The sequence below is a fragment of the Triturus cristatus genome, chromosome 5_2 (assembly GCF_964204655.1).
Source record: "Triturus cristatus chromosome 5_2, aTriCri1.1, whole genome shotgun sequence".
Classification (NCBI taxonomy): domain Eukaryota; kingdom Metazoa; phylum Chordata; class Amphibia; order Caudata; family Salamandridae; genus Triturus; species Triturus cristatus.
The window spans coordinates 378,116,393-378,134,550 of record NC_140588.1 but is presented as its reverse complement, the minus strand read 5'-3'; positions in this window follow the sequence as shown (position 1 = coordinate 378,134,550).

The following is an 18,158-nucleotide window of genomic DNA, read 5'->3' as shown; positions in this document are numbered from 1 at the left end:
GCTGCCATAGATCTTCCAGCTATGAATCCAGTCTGGTCAGTATGAATCACCTCTTGAGCCGCGAATGTAAAACGTTTGGCCCATATTTTCATTAAAATCTTGTAGTCTGAATTTAAAAGACTTATGGGCCGATAGGAATTAATATCTTCTGGATTTTTATCTTTCTTTACGAATGACACAATTATCGCCTCCTTAAAAGTTTCCGGTATAAAACCTCCTTCTTTAATGTGATTAAATAGTTGTTTCAAAGGTGTCAGCAATTCATTTAAAAATAATTTATAAATTTCGATGGGAAATCCATCTTGCCCGCATGCTTTCCCCCCTCTGTTTCTTTTACAGAAGTTGATATTTCTAATGTTTCTATCTCTAATTCTAATTGGGAGGTCCGGCATAACCACATTAGAGAAATAGTGAAGAATCATATCGTCCCTTGTTGAGTATTCTGTTGAATAAATGCAGTGATAATGTTCGACAAAAATCTGTGAGATCCTTGCCCTATCGACTTCAGTTCGGCCAGACTGAGGGACTTGTATCTTTAAAATAAAAGCTGACTCCTGTTTTTCCCTTGTTATATTTGCCAACAATTTGCCTACTAACTGATTTTCTTCGTAAACCTTTTGCTGGTACATTTTGGAGCTACGAATTTCTTCTAAGACGAAAAAATCCCGCAAGGCAGTTTTTGCCTGTTCAAATTCATTTGGACATTGCCGGTCCCGAAGGACATGTTCTTTTTCGACAGCAGCATGAAGTTGAGTTATTTTAAGCGATCTTGCTCTTGCCTGGGCCGCCGTATAGTCGATGCTCTGGCCACGGGATGCCGCTTTAAACCCACCCCATACCGAAAACACATTAGCGGTGTTTTCATTTATCTTAAAAAATTCTGAGATCCATTTCCTAAAATCCTTTACCCAGTCCTGATTTTGGAGAAGAGTGCGGTCTAGCTGCCACCTCGGCCGCTCCCCTTTCCAGCCATCTAATGCAATCTTAAGTTCAATTCTGGCGTGATCAGAAAAAGGATTACAACCACAATCAATTTTTAGAATTCGGAAGGATCTTGATATAAGATAAAAATCAATTCGAGATGCCGTTGAAAAACGATATGAATAACAAGTAAACTTAGTTTCATCGGGATTTCTAAGTCGCCAAGGATCTACCAGTTGGCATTCTTTTTTGAGGGCCTCCACAATTCTTTGAGCTTTTGGTTTTAGGTGTTTTTTATTTTTATTCGATGTGTCTTTCTTCAGGTCTTGTATAAAATTAAAATCCCCTCCTACTATAATCTGTCCTGGTACTCCCCTCAAAAGCTTGCTAATTTTAACCAGGCTTTCAATCTCGTCCGTAACCGGACCATAATAATTGACCAAGTTTATAATTTTCCCCTGCAACTTAGCCATTACCCATATCCATCTCTCCTGTACATCTCTCTGCACTTGTAGGATTTCCCAAGGTATTTTTCTGGAAAGATAAATTGCGACTCCCCTCTGAGCCAGACCAGCTGCAAAAAAAATGCGTGGGAGAAGAATCTAGGTATAAATAGTTTGGGAGAGTTTGATTTCAGGTGTGTCTCTTGAAAATATACCTTTTGGGGGTCAGATGATATTAACCATTTTATGAGAGCGCCATACTTTTGCTTATTTAGCATACCAATGGCATTGACTGATAGGATTTTGCAATTGCTAAAATTCATCAAAATTTCTAATTACAGATAACCTTAAGTTTCTAATAAAGTAATTTCTATATCGTTTACTCTTGCTCCTTTTCTTTTTTGCCCTGATTTTCCCTTCCCCCTCCCACCCTTCCTCCCCTTGAAATGTGGAAACACCCTCCCCAACCACGCCAACCACATTTCCCCCCTCCCTTCTATGTTCATGGGTGTCATGATGCTATACCCTGAGTGACCCTGCTGCCCCTGTGACCCCCCCCCATAAGCCCCAAGACCAGAGAGGAGACAGAGAAAAAAAGCAAAAAAGAGAGAGAAAGAAGAATTCAAAAATCAAAATTATAAAATACCATTGTGCTTTTCTTTTCTCCCTCTCACCTCACCTCCCCCTCCCCATTCCTACCCCTTCCCTACTTCTATTTTTTCCTTTATAAAGGGAACTTGCCCTTTACTAGCACTCTTAATTTTGACTGCTGTGCTATAGAGGCTTGGGCACCGTGGGTTTTAAATAGCTGGAAAAGTTTTACAAATTCTTTCCTTCTTCATGCAGCAGAGGCAGTCATGTCAGCAAATATACGACACTTAGAAGTTGCGTTAACAGAAAACTGTCTCTGCTGAATAGCTTTCATCAATATTTTCTCCCTGATTCGAAAATCAGCAAAATTCAGCAGGATTGTCTGCGGTATTGTAGAGTTTGTGAAGGGATGTGCAGGGACCCGATGGGCCCTGGTGATTGTGAGATCCCCTTCGAATTCTGGAAGCACTGCCCTTTTGATGAATTAGTTTACCCATTGTAGTGTCTGCGATTCTTCAATGCCTTCCGGAACCCCCCTTATTCTTAGATTTGACCTCCGTGAGTGTCCCTCGATGTCTTCAAGTCTATTTTCCAGATATTTCCTTTTTTTGTCGCTTCCTTCACTTCACACATAACCATATTGACTTGGTCCTCCAACACTGAAATCCTAGCTTCTGCCTCCTGAAGTTTGACAGGGAATCCAGACATTGCCTCCTCGATTTTCCCCAGTAAGGCCGCGATTTCCATTTTCCGAGTCCTTTTTATTTAGCGAACTTCATCTAATATTAAATTCAACATGTCCCTAACGTCCAATTGATGTGTGTTTGCTGTATCAATAACAGATCAGAATGGCTCTGCATTTCGACTGTAGCAATAGTTATTTCTCCATTTGAAGCTTCTCCCTGAGTAGGCTGACGCTTAGGCGTGATTGCATTCTGTAATTTTAGCTCTGAGGAATTTGCAGATGCCAGTGAAGTGTTAGGCTCTTGGCTTTGATGGCTAGCCTGGCTTTGATCTTGATCTTTATCTGCTTCTGGGGAGACTTGATAGATAAAATCCTTGTCCAGTTGAATTCTTTCTGCATTTGGGGAGACTGGAGCCGCCGAGGAGGGCGCTGGTTCGACTAGCCAAGTTTTATCTAAAATTGGCTCTAACAAGGGCGATGGAGGGATAACCTTTTTGAGGAATAATGGGAACTGTTTAGTCCCGTTAGAGTTGCTTCTTGGGCCGTCTAAAACCACATTGTCTGGATCAATCCCTATCCCCTCGGATTCCAAAAATACAGTAGAGGATTGTTCTTCTTCTGAGCTCTCCAAAGTGCTGTCAAGCCCTTGTGGGTTGATATTGTTTTCTCTGATTCCTTTTGTGGCTAAGCGTGAAATTTCTTTTGCCTGGGCTCGGCGAGTTTTGGTCTTTAACCGCTCCGTGTCAAATTTCGCAGCCGTGCCTCCTTGTTTCAACGGTTTTCCCATATTTTAAACTCCCCTCCTTTTGTTTTGCTATCAATTTTCCTCTACTCCTCTCTTTCCTCTGTTCTTCTTTCACCTTTCTTGTTTCCCTACTGTTTCTGCTTTCAACTTCGGAAGAAGAAAAAAAAAAAGAGAGAAATGTATCCGTTTTTCTTCCAGAAAGAGTCTTTTCACAGAGCTATTTTTGAAAGACTTTCCCTGTGCTCCTTCGTTTCTTTAGCACTTCAAGTTTAGACAGGCGCTGAGGGTAAAGACAGGAGATGAGGTACAAAAGTTTCTCTGTATCCTTCCCCTTATACAGTGAACCAGTAAGCGGGAGCGGCGACTTTCAACTCGATTCACCAGCTTACCGGCACGCTGAGCTTCTCCACGTTAGACTGTTTCTTCTCCTCTCGCCAGTCTCCTTTCCTTCCCTGGAGCCCAGTCTAAACAGCCGTATTGCCGGATTCTTCGCCTTCTAGCAACCCTCGAACAGGATCAACGCCATAAATCAGCAAATATTCATTTTGCACGACCAGAGTCAGACATGCCGATAACACGCGCAGGAGGAATCCACCAAGTCCTTCATGCGCTCGAAAGTCGAGAGTCCCGAACGGCAGAACGCCAGCTTCTCCATTACGATGGGCGGGTCAGCGGAGCAGAGATCACCTGTGGCTACACGGAGGCGTGGCCCTCCGTAGCCATTCCAATATCCAGGATCAGACTCGTAGGTATTTTTTAGCCGTACGTGTTTTGTACGAATCGTACGGAAATGCTATTTCTGTACGAATCGTTCTTGCTGGATTGTACGGTGGATTTCCCGAGTACGAGTCGTACGGAGCGACGAATCGTACCCGGGTTTTACAGGATTGGAATCGGCACCTACATGTGAGGTCCCACTTCCACCTATATGAACTCCAACTGAATAATTATCCATCACAGGCAATTAGATTGGAAGAAACCACAGAGTTAGTGGGTTATTTATTTATCTCATAAATTAAGAAAGACGGAGACCAGACTACAACCATGACACAAAGACCTGATATGAGAACAAAAACTAACAGTAGAAACTTCTTCTGAGCTATGGAGAGCTAATTTTAATTTATTAAAACTGTTAAAAATAAACTCATGAAATCCTTGAGTAAAGAGGAGTTGTCTCAAGACAAGGTGAAGCATTTCACCACACAAGGCCTGAATGATGATGTTGATGAATGATGCTATGTATGTAAATATTTGACCCCTTTTATGTGTAGGTGCGTAAGTGAGGCTGGTGTGGGCTATTGCTCAGTTAAAGATCCTGCAGTGAGTTGGTGTAGCTTTCACCACACCTGCCCCACCTAGGGGCTGATTCCGATTCTGGCCGCAAAACGAACCGACCAACACAGACCCGAACCGAATACCAACCGACACAGACCAGCGCGTACGACCCATGCAGTACGATGCAACGCGAGTGAATTAGAACCAACACGTATGGAATACAAGCCGTACGACGAGCCGTAGGGAAAATAGTGATCCGGCCAGAAAACCGACATGATTTTCACCGACCGACACGAACCCGGAATGAACCCGTCGACCCGTACCCACGATGTCTGATCCGCGCAGTACGATGCAATGCATGTAAAACCAGATCGAGTCACATAGAGACCAAGCCGCATGACGGGCACGCACAGACAACCGGGCCCACAAGCAATAGAGACATTCACGACCGACGCGTATGAAACACAGAAGATAGGCAGCGTGAACGAGGCGGAGAAGCCGGCACGAGACAACAGCAGCATCCATTTCCGTCACATGAACGTCTCCTTCATGCTTAAAAACCCAAAGGAAAAAAGACAAAAAAAGGACCAAACAAGCAATGACAAAGCCAATAAATATAAACAAAAAAAAAACTGGGACTAAGACACACCCACAACTCCAACTACATAAAGGACTACAATCACTACCATCATCCCTTGCAAACAGGAGACACAGCCAGCAGCAAACACCAGTGCACAGCAACCACATGCACACTCACAACTCACCCATCACACAACCCACACACCATCAGCACTTCATATAAAAGCACACACACATACAGCCAGCAAAACCAACACCAACCCACCCTCACTTGCACCCTCACACACACATCCCTCACAACCACAACCCATCACCATGCCCCCAAAGAAGAATCCAAAGTTCACAGATAGTGAGTTTGAAGTGCTGGTAGAGGAGATCATCATAGTAGAGCCATTTTTGTTTGGTACATTAGTCCATAGGACCCCCATGTCAGAGAAAATCAAGATGTGGCCAAGGATTGTGGACAAGGTGAACGCTCAAGCACTAGCAAGGCGCACAAAGGACGATATCCAGAACAGGTGGTATGACATGCGTCAATGGGCTAACAGACAAACCAGAGCCTGGTGAGTACACAAACAACATACCCAAGATTGTGTGGCAAGGGGACAGTGAAACCATGCACCGCAAGCAAAGCTACACTAACCAATAGATAATCATACCAAGATGTGTATGCCAGTCAGACAAACACAATACCTGCCATCTCATAGTGACTTGGAACTGTGTCATGACATGCACCAACCTTCCAACAAATAGAACAAGCCAGTGGCACAAAGCTAAATAAACACTGCCACACAGTTTGCCACCCCAAACACACTACCTCACAGTGCAGCTGACTGACAGGAAGGAATAGTGGGGATACAGGTGAAGTGAGTGTATCCAAAAGCATGATGGGGCCTGTAGTCACAGATAATGCTCCCCCACATGATTGGCTCATCAAGACCTCTCTGAAACATGCCCACATCACAGGGAGTGGAAAATGACTGACAAGATGGCTGACACTGGGTCCTGCTGTGGGGAGCACAAGGCCCTGCTAGGGGTTGTGTGCAAATCAGAAGCAGGACACCACTGACTGACATCTTGAAAGACAACTTGCACGCCCTACAATGGAAGCACGTTTCATGATGGGAAGGAGGACTGACAGCCCTGAGCATATTTACCAGCATGTGGAGACACCCCCCAACACAAAATCCACACAACTTACCGGGTAGAATGCATTGACACACACCTCAGTGAAATATCAGCAAAAGATACCCCGTACTGGGTGCTGCTGTGTGAAGCACAGGGGCTCTCTTTGGACTTGTAGCCAAACAAACACCAGGATTTCATAGTCAGCCATTTTGCCATTGCTGTCACACTCCCTCACAGGGAAGTAGAGTCAAGAGGAAGGAAGTATGTGCATGCTGGGAAGGGGGGTGTAGCCAAGAGTATGACAATCTACACCCACCCACCTGGCCCAGCAAGCTCACACTGAACCATACTCACCCCACAGGGAGTGTGAAGGGACTGACAAGATGTCTGACACTGAGCTCTGTTGTGGGGAGCACAAGGCCATGCTGGGAAATGGCCAACAACAATATCAAACTCTGTCCGTGACAAGCTGGGAAAAAGCAGTGTACAGGCAGGCATCTGTTTGTGAACCATCGATGCATGTAGAAACATAGCTCACATTGTGTGTCTCCTCCAAACATGGGTGGTGCTGGGCACCCAGCACCAAATGATGAGGATTCCCAGTCCCAGTCCCAGACTCTGGCGGACACTGAGCTCTCTGGTCTGACCTCTTCAGATGACGACGACCAACCTGGCCTCTCCGGTGTGAGGCTTCATGCAGCACCAGCAGCATCAACATCTGCACCCGCTGTACCCATGCCTCCGGCATCTGGAAACTCACAGGGCACCCCCGCCAACACGGACAGACCAAGGCCAATGAACACCCACAACACAGGACCCACAGGACTGCCCGGAAGCTACAGCAAACACCACCAGCAATACCACCCAAGGGGTCCCAGTGTCACCTGTGCGTCCCGCCGCTGGTCCTGCCCGTGTGGATAAGGGTGCTGGGAAGGGTGGGAGGCAGAGGGCGTGCCTTGCAGAGGGGTCTGGATTGCATGATGACCCCCCACCTGGCACGCATTATAGATGCGTACCAGGATAGCACTGGAGGATTTGGCCAGGTAGTGGGGATCCTCAAGGACATGTAACAGGAGCAGGTCGCCCACCATGCCCGCATAGAGGCCAAGTGGGATGCCCTTACTGCTGTGCATTGGGACATGCTCCAATGCCTCCGCCAGATCAACACAAACCTGTCCACACCTCCCTGTGTGGCCACAATATCTGACGCAACACCATCTGCCAGCACCACAGGGAGGGAGGAGGATTCTGGCGGAGATTCCCCTGCACCGCAGAGGCCTGCACCTGAGGATCCCCCCCCCCCAAGAAGAAGAGGGGCCATCCGAAGATGGACATGTGAGAAGGAGATGTCACAGCACATCCCCCAGGGCCTCTAAACCTGTTCTGGACAATGTTCTTTGTGCGCAACCCGTTCACCTTGTCCAATCGCACACAACTCGCCCACATTACACTGAGGGTTCATGTTGGGCCAATGTAGCAGATAACTGTGGACTTTACTCTGGACATTTCATCTACCAGCACTTCCAACTCACCTATGAACTTTGGATTCCAAAACCAATGTACAGCACCCACCATCCTGTGCACTTCCCTCACACATGTTTGAAAATAAACTCATCAGTACACCATACTTGCCTCAGTTGTGATTCCAACTTGTCATGTGTCAGGGAGATGTTAATCTGCTACACAACACAGTGCATGCCAAATGCTGTAACAATGTGACTAACGTAAGGTGAGTCATGGTGATGTGACACATGTGAGGGAGACACACCACTATGGCACCACAACACATACTCACCATGGCCATGTGACTCATCCCACACAATGATGTTGACCTGAAACACATTGGCATGCACAGACACAACACCAACCCCAGTCAGTGGTAACAAGTCCACAGGTGAGGTAAGCAGATGTCAGTCAGATGTGGGAAGACAACGCACATAACAAAGCGTAGCACAGGTTAATTACACATCAGCAACGCGTTTATTCCACAATAGTTGCACGGTAATTCTACGTAACAGTGGACACACGCTCACAACGTTTTGGAGAATTGAAGTCCAGGGATGTGTGGTACATCGGTTGATGGGAATTGACAACTTCCACATTGGTGTTGGATTCTGGGTGTTGGGGTCAGTGTTGACCAAACAACAGGCAAAGTACCCTGGGAAGGACAGACAAAAGACACAATCAAAAGCACAGCAGAACAGGAGAGAAATGCAATACACATGCACAAAACATGTCGCAAGAAACCTACACAAAAACAAGTTAGCAGTATTACCCTATTGTGGAGTACACACCACATGAATGGACACATCACTGCACGCATCCAGTCAAGTGGCACCCAGACACACTCAGACAGCAACAGAACTGCCACAACACATTCCAGGTTACCTCCATACATTGACATAGCAACCCTTGAAACTTACATTAAGGTAAAGAAGTTGTTGATGAGCTGTAAGTGGACGTCACCCTCATCCTCATCATCACTGGCATCTTGGCCCAGGCCGGGATCCTCCACAGGTGCCGGAGGTTGGTCATCGTCATCGTCATCCTGGATGAGAGGCACCTCCTTCCGCACTGCCATGTTGTGTAGCATGCAGCAGACAAGGATTATTTTGCACACCTTTGCAGGCTCATATGGGAGGGCCCCTCCGGTCTTGTCCAGGCAGCGAAAGCGGCTTTTCAGGAGGCTGAATGTCCACTCAATCACCCTCCTGCTCCGACCATGTGCCTCATTGTAGCGCAGCTCGCCTGGTGTCACAGGGTTCCTGAGGGGTGACAGCAACCACGGCATGTTGTGGTATCCAGAGTCACCTACACACACAAAAATGAACAAGTAGCTAAGTTTTGTAGGAGTGTGGAATACATTATTGACAAACACACACTATGAGAAACAGTCAGTACACACCGAGAAGCCAGGCATGCTGAGCTGGCATCTGTGACATCAGCGTTGCGATGCGACTACTCCTCATAATGTAGGCATCATGCGCAGAACCAGGGAACCGTGCACACACATGTGTGATAGACAAGTCAGCAAGACAGACCACCAGAGCATTGATGGAGTGGTAGTGCTTCTTGTTCCGGTATGCCTGCTCATGTGCCTGTGGTGGTATCAGGGCCACATGTGTCCCATCAATAGATCCGATGACGTTCGGCATCCTCCCCAGTGTATAAAAGGCATCCTTTATTTCAGGGAGTTCAGCTGGGCTAGGGAACTTTATATACAGGTCTAGGAAATGCAACATCCCCTCAAAGAAATCGCGTAGCACACGACTAAACATCGTTTGCGACATACCACCAGCAGTAGCCACAGTGTACTGGAAGGTACCAGTTGCAAAGAAGTGGAGGGCTGCCATCACCTTCACCTCTGGGGTCAGTGCTGTAGGGTATGTCCGGCCAGGTAGCAGATGTGGCGCCAACTGCTCAGCCAACTCCTCAGTGGCCTGGTGAAGCGGTACCGTCTGATGCAGTCGCGTTCCTGCATGGTTGCAAGGTCTGGGAACGGTCTATGGACAGCTGGTGCCCTGCAGTACAGAGATGTACAAAGGAAGATTGTCAGTTCATCCACCAATGTGGCCATGACCAGGCTCAATATCACATCATAGATCATGACATTACACAATGTTCTGAGGTATGTGCTGTTGGGCATGGACACATATGTCACCTACAAGAACACCACCTCATATCTCAATTCCACATGTGCACATGAGTCCCATGTAGTGCAATGGCCAATCATCTGGCTGTGTCACCCAACCTATGTACTGATGTGACGTTCCAAACACACACCACAGTGACAAGTGAGGCCTGATGTCTCCCAGGCATCACAGATCTTTGCCATGCAGAAACCCAGGGTCCCTGTTTTGCCACATCGACACTGGCATGGACATAGTGTATCACGTACACACCGCAAGGCAAGCGCAAGTCCCACAGGTAGTGACCACGGTTGTTCCTGCCGGCCCTACATGCACGTCTCTTAGACACACACACCATCAAGGTTGATTCATATACCACATGGATGTGGAGACTGTCACCCATTGGGCACATTTGATCAGACACATCTGAGACACAACATGCACACAGACTGTGGTTGCACATCAGTATTGTGGCTACAGGTCTCACTGTGATGTACATGCCATCACCCCTTGGACTCAGGGTGTATGTGACATGCCCAAAACATATCCAACATGAAACTGTGTCCATGACTCATGCCCATTACTGTACAATTGCACATCACAGTGGTAATGTGCACAACACACAAAGGATTCTGTCCCCATGTACACGTGCATAGCCTGGGAGTGGCTGCACAAAAGTGCCACACAAAAAACAGATGTGCCCCCCCAAACACCCAGGGAGTGCAGTCTTACATGCCATGGGACACTGTGTGGGCAATGCTGTAGTGTGGTAGGTGTACACAGGTGTCCCTGGCTAGTAAATGTGTGTTGAATCCGTAGAATAGTCACACCAATGAGGTCCGACACGAATGAAAATGCGTACGCATTGGATGGTTCATGACCGAGCCGTGCGTACGCTTTGTCATTAAATGCAATGGTGTCCGACGCGGGTGACAATGCGTACGCATTGCACGGTTTATGACCGAGCCGTGCGTACGCTTTGTCATTGAATGCAATGGGGTCCGATGCGGGTGACAATGCGTACGCATTGCACGGTTCATGACCGAGCCATGCGTACGCTTTGCCACTGAATGCAATGAGGTCCGACGCGGGTGACTATCATGCATACGCATCGGGCAGGCATGGTCCGAGACAGGCGTACTCCTTGGCCATTGAATCGTATGGAGACGGGTGCATGTGTATTCTCAAAATACGCGTTGTACAGTCAGTTGACCGAGCCGGGCGCACCCATTTGCTCCGGACTGTCATGGAGACGGATGCGGATTCAAAACTTGTACGAGTTGTGCACTTGAAATTCAGTTGGATGCCTACAACAATGTTGCAATTTCAAGTGTTTCATGAAGGTGAAGATTTGACGATGCGGAAGGCGTGTACGAGTCGTACATTTAAATGAATTGGCCGAATTCATAGAATGCAACCGTGTTGGACCTATCACTTGGGACAAATGGCACAGATTCTGCCCCTGCAGCACAGATATAAGGCTGGCAGGCCCCCAGGGAGCTCACTTGCCTGCACTACATGCTACTGGACCACATCCCTGCTACCACTGCTGCTGTCTCTGCATCCTCTGGCTCCTGTTATGGCACATACTCTGGAGAGGGCCCCATCATTCACTGAGGAGGAGAACCAGGCCCTGCTGGACGGGCTCCTTTCACAGTACAGCAAGCTCTATGGGAAACCAGGGGAGCAGGTGAGTGTGCAGTCCACTGCCTTCCTAATTATGCATGTTGTCTGACCAGCAGTACTAGCAGTGTGTACACCAGTGGCAAGCATTCTCACTGAGTACTTTCATCCCCCAAAGTGTGTAGGTACATGTAATGAACAGGTGTCCTGCTGCTAAAGTGCATTAGTGCAAGCTTAAACTATACAGGCATTGTTAACATGTCAGACATGCAGGTGATTTGTCCTTCCCCATGGTTGCACTACCTGTGTCACTCATTTCCCTTTGTGATGATGACATGTATATCCAAATGTGTTCAGCACAAATCTGGGGCATGTGTGTTAATGTTCTTTTAACTTTGTCATCCTCACAGGTTGATGCCCACCAGAAGCAGGAGATATGGCTGACCATCGCCCGGGCTGTTCGTTCGGTGGGGGTCTACAAGCGCCAGATCCGCAACTGCCAGAAAAGGTGGCAGGACCTTTGGGGCTGTACCTGGAGGATAGCTAGAGTCAAGCTGAAGCTGTAACCTCCGTGCAGGAGGGGCGGACACCAGACCCTGACCCCCCACATGCTCCGGATACTGGAGGTGGTCTTCCCGGACCTGGATAGGCATCTGAAGGCCAGACAGCAGCAGGAAGGGGGTAAGTCCATGCCTAATCGGTGTACTATGCCTGACATGCTAATTGCAGTCTTTTGGCCTGGTCACACTTCCACATTACGTAGGTCTTGTAGTCCAATACTCATATCCCTCAATTGTGTGATGCACCCTCCTCATCTGTTCCACAGGTGTGGCCCCTACAGTCTGTTGCTTGTGTCACTAGGGCACTGTGTCCCTGCAATCAGCTATGCTTCAGCTACTAGACAGCATCTGTTCCCGTAACTCTGTTGTGTGTTTCATGGGTGGGTCAATTGTTTGCACAATGCCTGAGATCTGACATGTGATCTGTGTGTGCCCTTGAGATGTGTTCCAATTGCTGGTCTGACTCGCCACATGTGGCTGGGGTATTCCAAACAAACCCATGCAGCAGGGGACTCCAGTTTTGGGGCCGCAGGAGTATGTATATCAAGTATGTCACACTTGCTTAGCCACATGACTACTGTCCAGGGCCAAACACTGTTTCATGTAGACCTGGCCAGTCATGCCTCCTCAAGGGCATTTAGAAACACTCTGTAATCCCACTCCTGTGTATCAAATTACAGGTTGTGCTTACTGACATGTGCCCTCAGGTGTCTGCCTCTGTGTCATTAGGGTGTGGCTTGTTTTTACGTACAACTGGGGTGTCCATGATTCAGAGGGTCAGCATGACATCTGAGATGTGACTGTGAGAGACAAGACCTGTGTGACATATAGGTGTGTGATCATCTGACAGCGCACAATGGTGTATGCAACTGTGTCCTTCATGCAGCTGGGTTACATGCATGGCAGACTGTGATGTGTTAATGTACAGGGACTTGTGTTTGCAGAGGCTCATATGTCTGATTTGTATGATGATCCTGTATATGTTGTTTGCAGGGGATGGGCAAGTGCGCCGGTCATCTGCAGAGTTAGCTTTACCCCTGAGCTAGGATTGTGAGTCAGTGCATATTGTTGTTGTCTGGATGCCCTGCCCCTGTGACAGAAGACAGTGTTGACTGACTTTCAGGGCATCCCAGTGCCATGGCATTTAACTTGCTATGAGTGATCCTGCATTGTGTTCAAGTGTGCACCATGCGCTCCATTGTGGCATTGCCCATCAGGACATGAGAACATCATAGTGTGTGTTGCTGGCATGCATCACAAGCATGTGAAATGAGTCTCTGCCCATCCCTTCATCCGGACACCTGTACTGAGTCAGTAGCAAGAGATGTGCTGTGTATTTAGTGACATACTCCTACATGTTCACTTGCATGTCCAAATGAGGTGTGGGTGATGCATGTTGGCACATTGGGGTATTAGCATCCAACATGCAACAGACATATGTGTGCAAATCAAGGAGGGATATGTGTGCCATGGTTGATGTTGAGAATGACAATTGGCTTATTCTAAACAGTGTTGGCACTTTGAGCTGTGTTCAGCTGATGATGCCAGTGTTTGCCCTGTGATGTGATATACTCACTGTGGTGTGTGCCATCGGTGCAGGTGGCTGATGTTGTTCTCTTACTTCCTATTCCTATCCAGATACATCTACGGCGAAAGGAGGGGACAGCTCCATGGACCAGGAGGAGCCACAGAGCCTGACAGGGACAGAAGGAGAGGAGTTGGGGGGACCCAGTGGCACGGAGGGCGAGTGGAGCCACACAGAGGAGTTGTCAGCACCATACCCCCCAGCTGAGGGCCACGGCAGCTCTGAGGATGACTCCCTTGTGGAGGCAGGTGTCAGCAGCCACCAAACCCCAGCTAGTGAGGCTGTCCCCGCCACCACCACCACCACCACCCTCTCATCGGCTCCCATCCCAGAGGTCTCTGTAGGCTCCCGTGTTCGTGAGCATGTCTCCTTTGTACCAGGCACTGCACCCCCTACCCCTGTGTCCCCTGCTGCCCTGAGTGAGGAGTCTGTGCACTTAGACAGATCCATGTGGGGCAGACGTCAATGCTGATGGTCCTCCATGCACACACACGTCTGTTGACACAACTGGTGTCGTTCATGGAGGGCATTTCCTCGGGCATGTCTGCCCTACAGAGGACCAATTAGTCCGTGGCCTCCTCCCTGATGGCAGCAGTGTTCCTCCTCCAACAGTCCCGCACCCCTCTTACCCCTGCACCACCCACAATTCCTCGCAGCCTACCTGTCCCAAACACACAAACACCCAAACCAAGGGCTAGACGTGCACACAAGCAAGTGCAGGGAACGGATACCACACTCACAGGGGCTGGTTTCCAGACACACACACAGTCATCCACAACGACTCCGCAGTCCTCCGAGACCTCTCCCTCCCAGCCCCCTTCCCTTTCATCACCTGCAACCCCATCTCCCCAGAAGCTCTTCCACTGTGACCTTGGCCTCTTCCCCACCAACCCAGTAGATCCTGATTACAAGGGGAAGAGGAAGTCCCCACACACAGAGGGGAGTGCCTCTCACACCCAGACACCCTCCCCCAGGCACAGTCAGACTGAGACCCCCACCCGCAAGTCCCCCCGGAGCTGGAAGAGCAAGACGCCCCCGCCACCACGCAGCTCCAAGGCAAAGTCTCCGTCCTCCATACCCCAGGCCACCACTCCAGAGGTTCCCCCGCCACTCCCTGCCCCGGGTTCCTCCACCCACAGACACACCATCCCCAAAATGCTAAGGCCCTCCCTCCTACCACTTGCTCCTCCACACCTGGTCAGACGGTTAGTGCCACTGATGTGGGGAGCGCGTCCCCCCTGTCCTGCCGACCTCACCTGCCCCCCATTCCACTCCCATGGATGTAGGCACTGCAGTGGAGTCCATGACCACTCCGTCTGACTTGGACACTGCAGTGGAGACCCAGTCCACTCCATCTGACCTGTCCACTGGAGTTGTGCCGGCACCCACCCCATCTGACTTGTGCCCCACAGTTGTGACAGCACCCACCACTTCAGTCAGCTCCACTGCAGTTGCAAGTGTCTCGCCTACATCCACCACTTCTTCACTGCCACCTTCTGTGGTGCTCTGATCCTGTCCCTGCGGTGCCTGGCCTGCCCCAATGTATGCCCCTCCGAGGGGATGACCGCGGTCCTTAGCAGTGCAGGCAAGCAAGGTGTGACAGTTGTCACTCTAGTTCACTCCTTGGCATTTGGACATGGACTGGCCATTGGCCTTTTGTTAGAACGGACGTTTAACTTTTAATATGCTGAATAAAGCTTTTTTCTTTATCCTTGTGAACTTGATTTAGCTGTACATTATGCTGGTGATGTTTAACATGCCCTTGCACCTGGTTTCCAATGTTTAATACTGATGTGTTGCTGTGAGGTACTCCGTGTGGTCCATGAGAAATGTATCCTATTCTTGTGGGTGTCCATGTCATCCTTTGCAGCTACCTGGGTGTGTCATGATCAACTATTTGTGGACATCTCTGTGACCTTTTCATTTGCATGGTCACATCTCTGGCTTGCACCCATGCACATATGATGTGCTTCCCATTGTCCAATTTGTCTATTCCACAGACTTTGTGCGCATCACCACTGGACCTACAGGTGTGGGCATCATTGGTATAGGAGCAACTGGGTCCTCTGTGCAACTTGCTAGACATATGTTTTGAGTATGTGCAGAGGACTTAGGGAAGACACACATACCCAGGCTGTTGTGACCAGAGCCTTCATTGTTTGGTAACTGATGGCTGACTGCCCAAGTGTTCTGCAGACATGAGTGAGACGTGACGTGCTGTGATTATGTTTGGCACAGCTGGGCTTCCACAGGAGTTGGGTCCCCCCAAGTAAGTGTGTTGTTCCGTGACATAGCCTGGGCCCATGGTGTGTGTTGTATGAGCATGTGTGTGTCTCCACATCCCTGTTCATACACAGGCAGTGTTCCCTTGATATGTTCCTGTTGTTGATGCTTGCTGAGTGGTACTGAGTTCATCCCACAACTTTGCCATGGGCTACCAGATGTGTGTGTGCATGACACACTACTGTTAATTGGAGTATCATCATTGGGATTTGTCAGTTCTGAGTGGTGATGATGTTGTCAGACACAGATGGGACACAGTCAGGGTTCCCCAAGGCACCTGTTTATTCGCAAAACCATGTAGTTGTCCCTAGGTGGTACCTTTCAGTGATTGAGACATTTGTATGTGTGTGTGACTGCTCCCACTTGTTGGGTTCATGGCTGCAATGTTGGCAGGTGTCAACATGTGGGCCTTGTGGTTCTCCTTGGCTTCTGCATTCTCCTGGGACTGTGGCAGGGATTCTGAAGGTTATGTGCGCTTTGACGTCAAGGCCATGTACCGCATACTGTGCAGTATGTCTGTCATTCCCCAGGGTTGTAAACTGTCCTTGTGTGATGTGTCTGTGCACCTTAGTCCCTCCCAACATTCCTGTGTTTGTCATGGGTGCATGTGCAATATTGTGCCACAGGATTGTCATTCTTTCTTTTTATGTGCACAAGAACTGTGTTTTTAATGAGATCATTATAACAAATGATATAACACTGCATGTCTACACTGTACAAATGTGACTTTTTAAATACTTTGTGATAATTGAATCGTGAAAACTAAATATAATTTGTATTTTTTAACTACTTTTGTTGTTACATTGCCTTGACACATATGATAAAGAAATGTATTAAATGTAATCATTGCCTAGGAAGTTACTGTTACATTGTGCATGTGCAATGCCACCTGCCCATGTGGGCTTCACAGATGCACATTGTTGCAGTTCAGGGTGTGTGGTATTGAGGCTGGACTGGTGTAAATGTTTGCATGGATGGTCCCCTAGCTCCCGTTTGTCCATGGATGAGGGGCCATGGAGAGTGATTTTTGTTTGTGTATGTGTGATGTACGTTTGTGGAACAGGACACATGTCTGGGTTTCCCAGTTTGTACGACATCTGCCTTTGTCATCACAGTGGAGGTGGCATGCATGCTTGTGTAACCCCAATGTCTGGTCCCTGGGGGTAGTGCTGTTGTGTGTCAGTCTCTTGCTGTGTTAGTTGGTGTTCATTCAAGCTTGTGTCACATGTGTCTGTTGTGCTCCCTCTCATCTCACAATGCCTGATTGCCCACTAAGGGTGTCCCAATGATGGTTTACTTTTGTATGGCACTGTGTCCACATCTGTGTCACTGTGGTTCAGCCCCCCTCATGTGTTGTGTAGTTGCCTGGGGATACCGAGACACACACACACACATGCTGTGCTAGATGTGCAGTGTGAGGTTGGCTGTTTGTGTTTGTGCATCTGCACCAGTGCATTGGTATTGCTGTTGTGGGCCTTTGTCTGGATGCTGTTTCTGTGATTTTCCCTGCTGTCCCTGTGAGTCATATCACATCATTGTGCACATTCATCCTGGTTGTTAGGTGCCATTGCTGACATGGGATGGGAGTTTGTGAGCTGACACCTACAGTCTACACTGGTTGTTTTGATTAGTGTGTTTATTTTTGAGATGTGTGTATGCTTGGTGATGGTCACTTCTGCTCTTGTGTCACTGTACACTGTATGCATTGTCAGCCCCCATGTGTGGTGCTTGTCTGCACATGGCCGAGAGTGTGTTAGGTTTTCACATCACTGTTAGCCTCACCACATCTCTGTGCAAATGGGACACAACCACTAGTTTGCCCCGGAGGTGTTTAATGTGTTGGGAGCAGGGATCATACATGCTGTTTGTTATTTGTAGCTTTACCCATGATGACACTTACCTTTTGGTCACTGTGATGAGGGGGGGGTTAGACCCCATCACCAAAATGCTCAACATCTGCTGCAGTTTGGAAGCCCACACTTAAATTTTGTTCTACACAGTGAGGGGGTGTTCTTTTTACATTGACACGTTGCTATAGTGATGCTTGCCTTGTGTAGGGCACACTCATTTGTTGGTCACACATGTGCTGTTAGTTACATTGTATGTTCGAA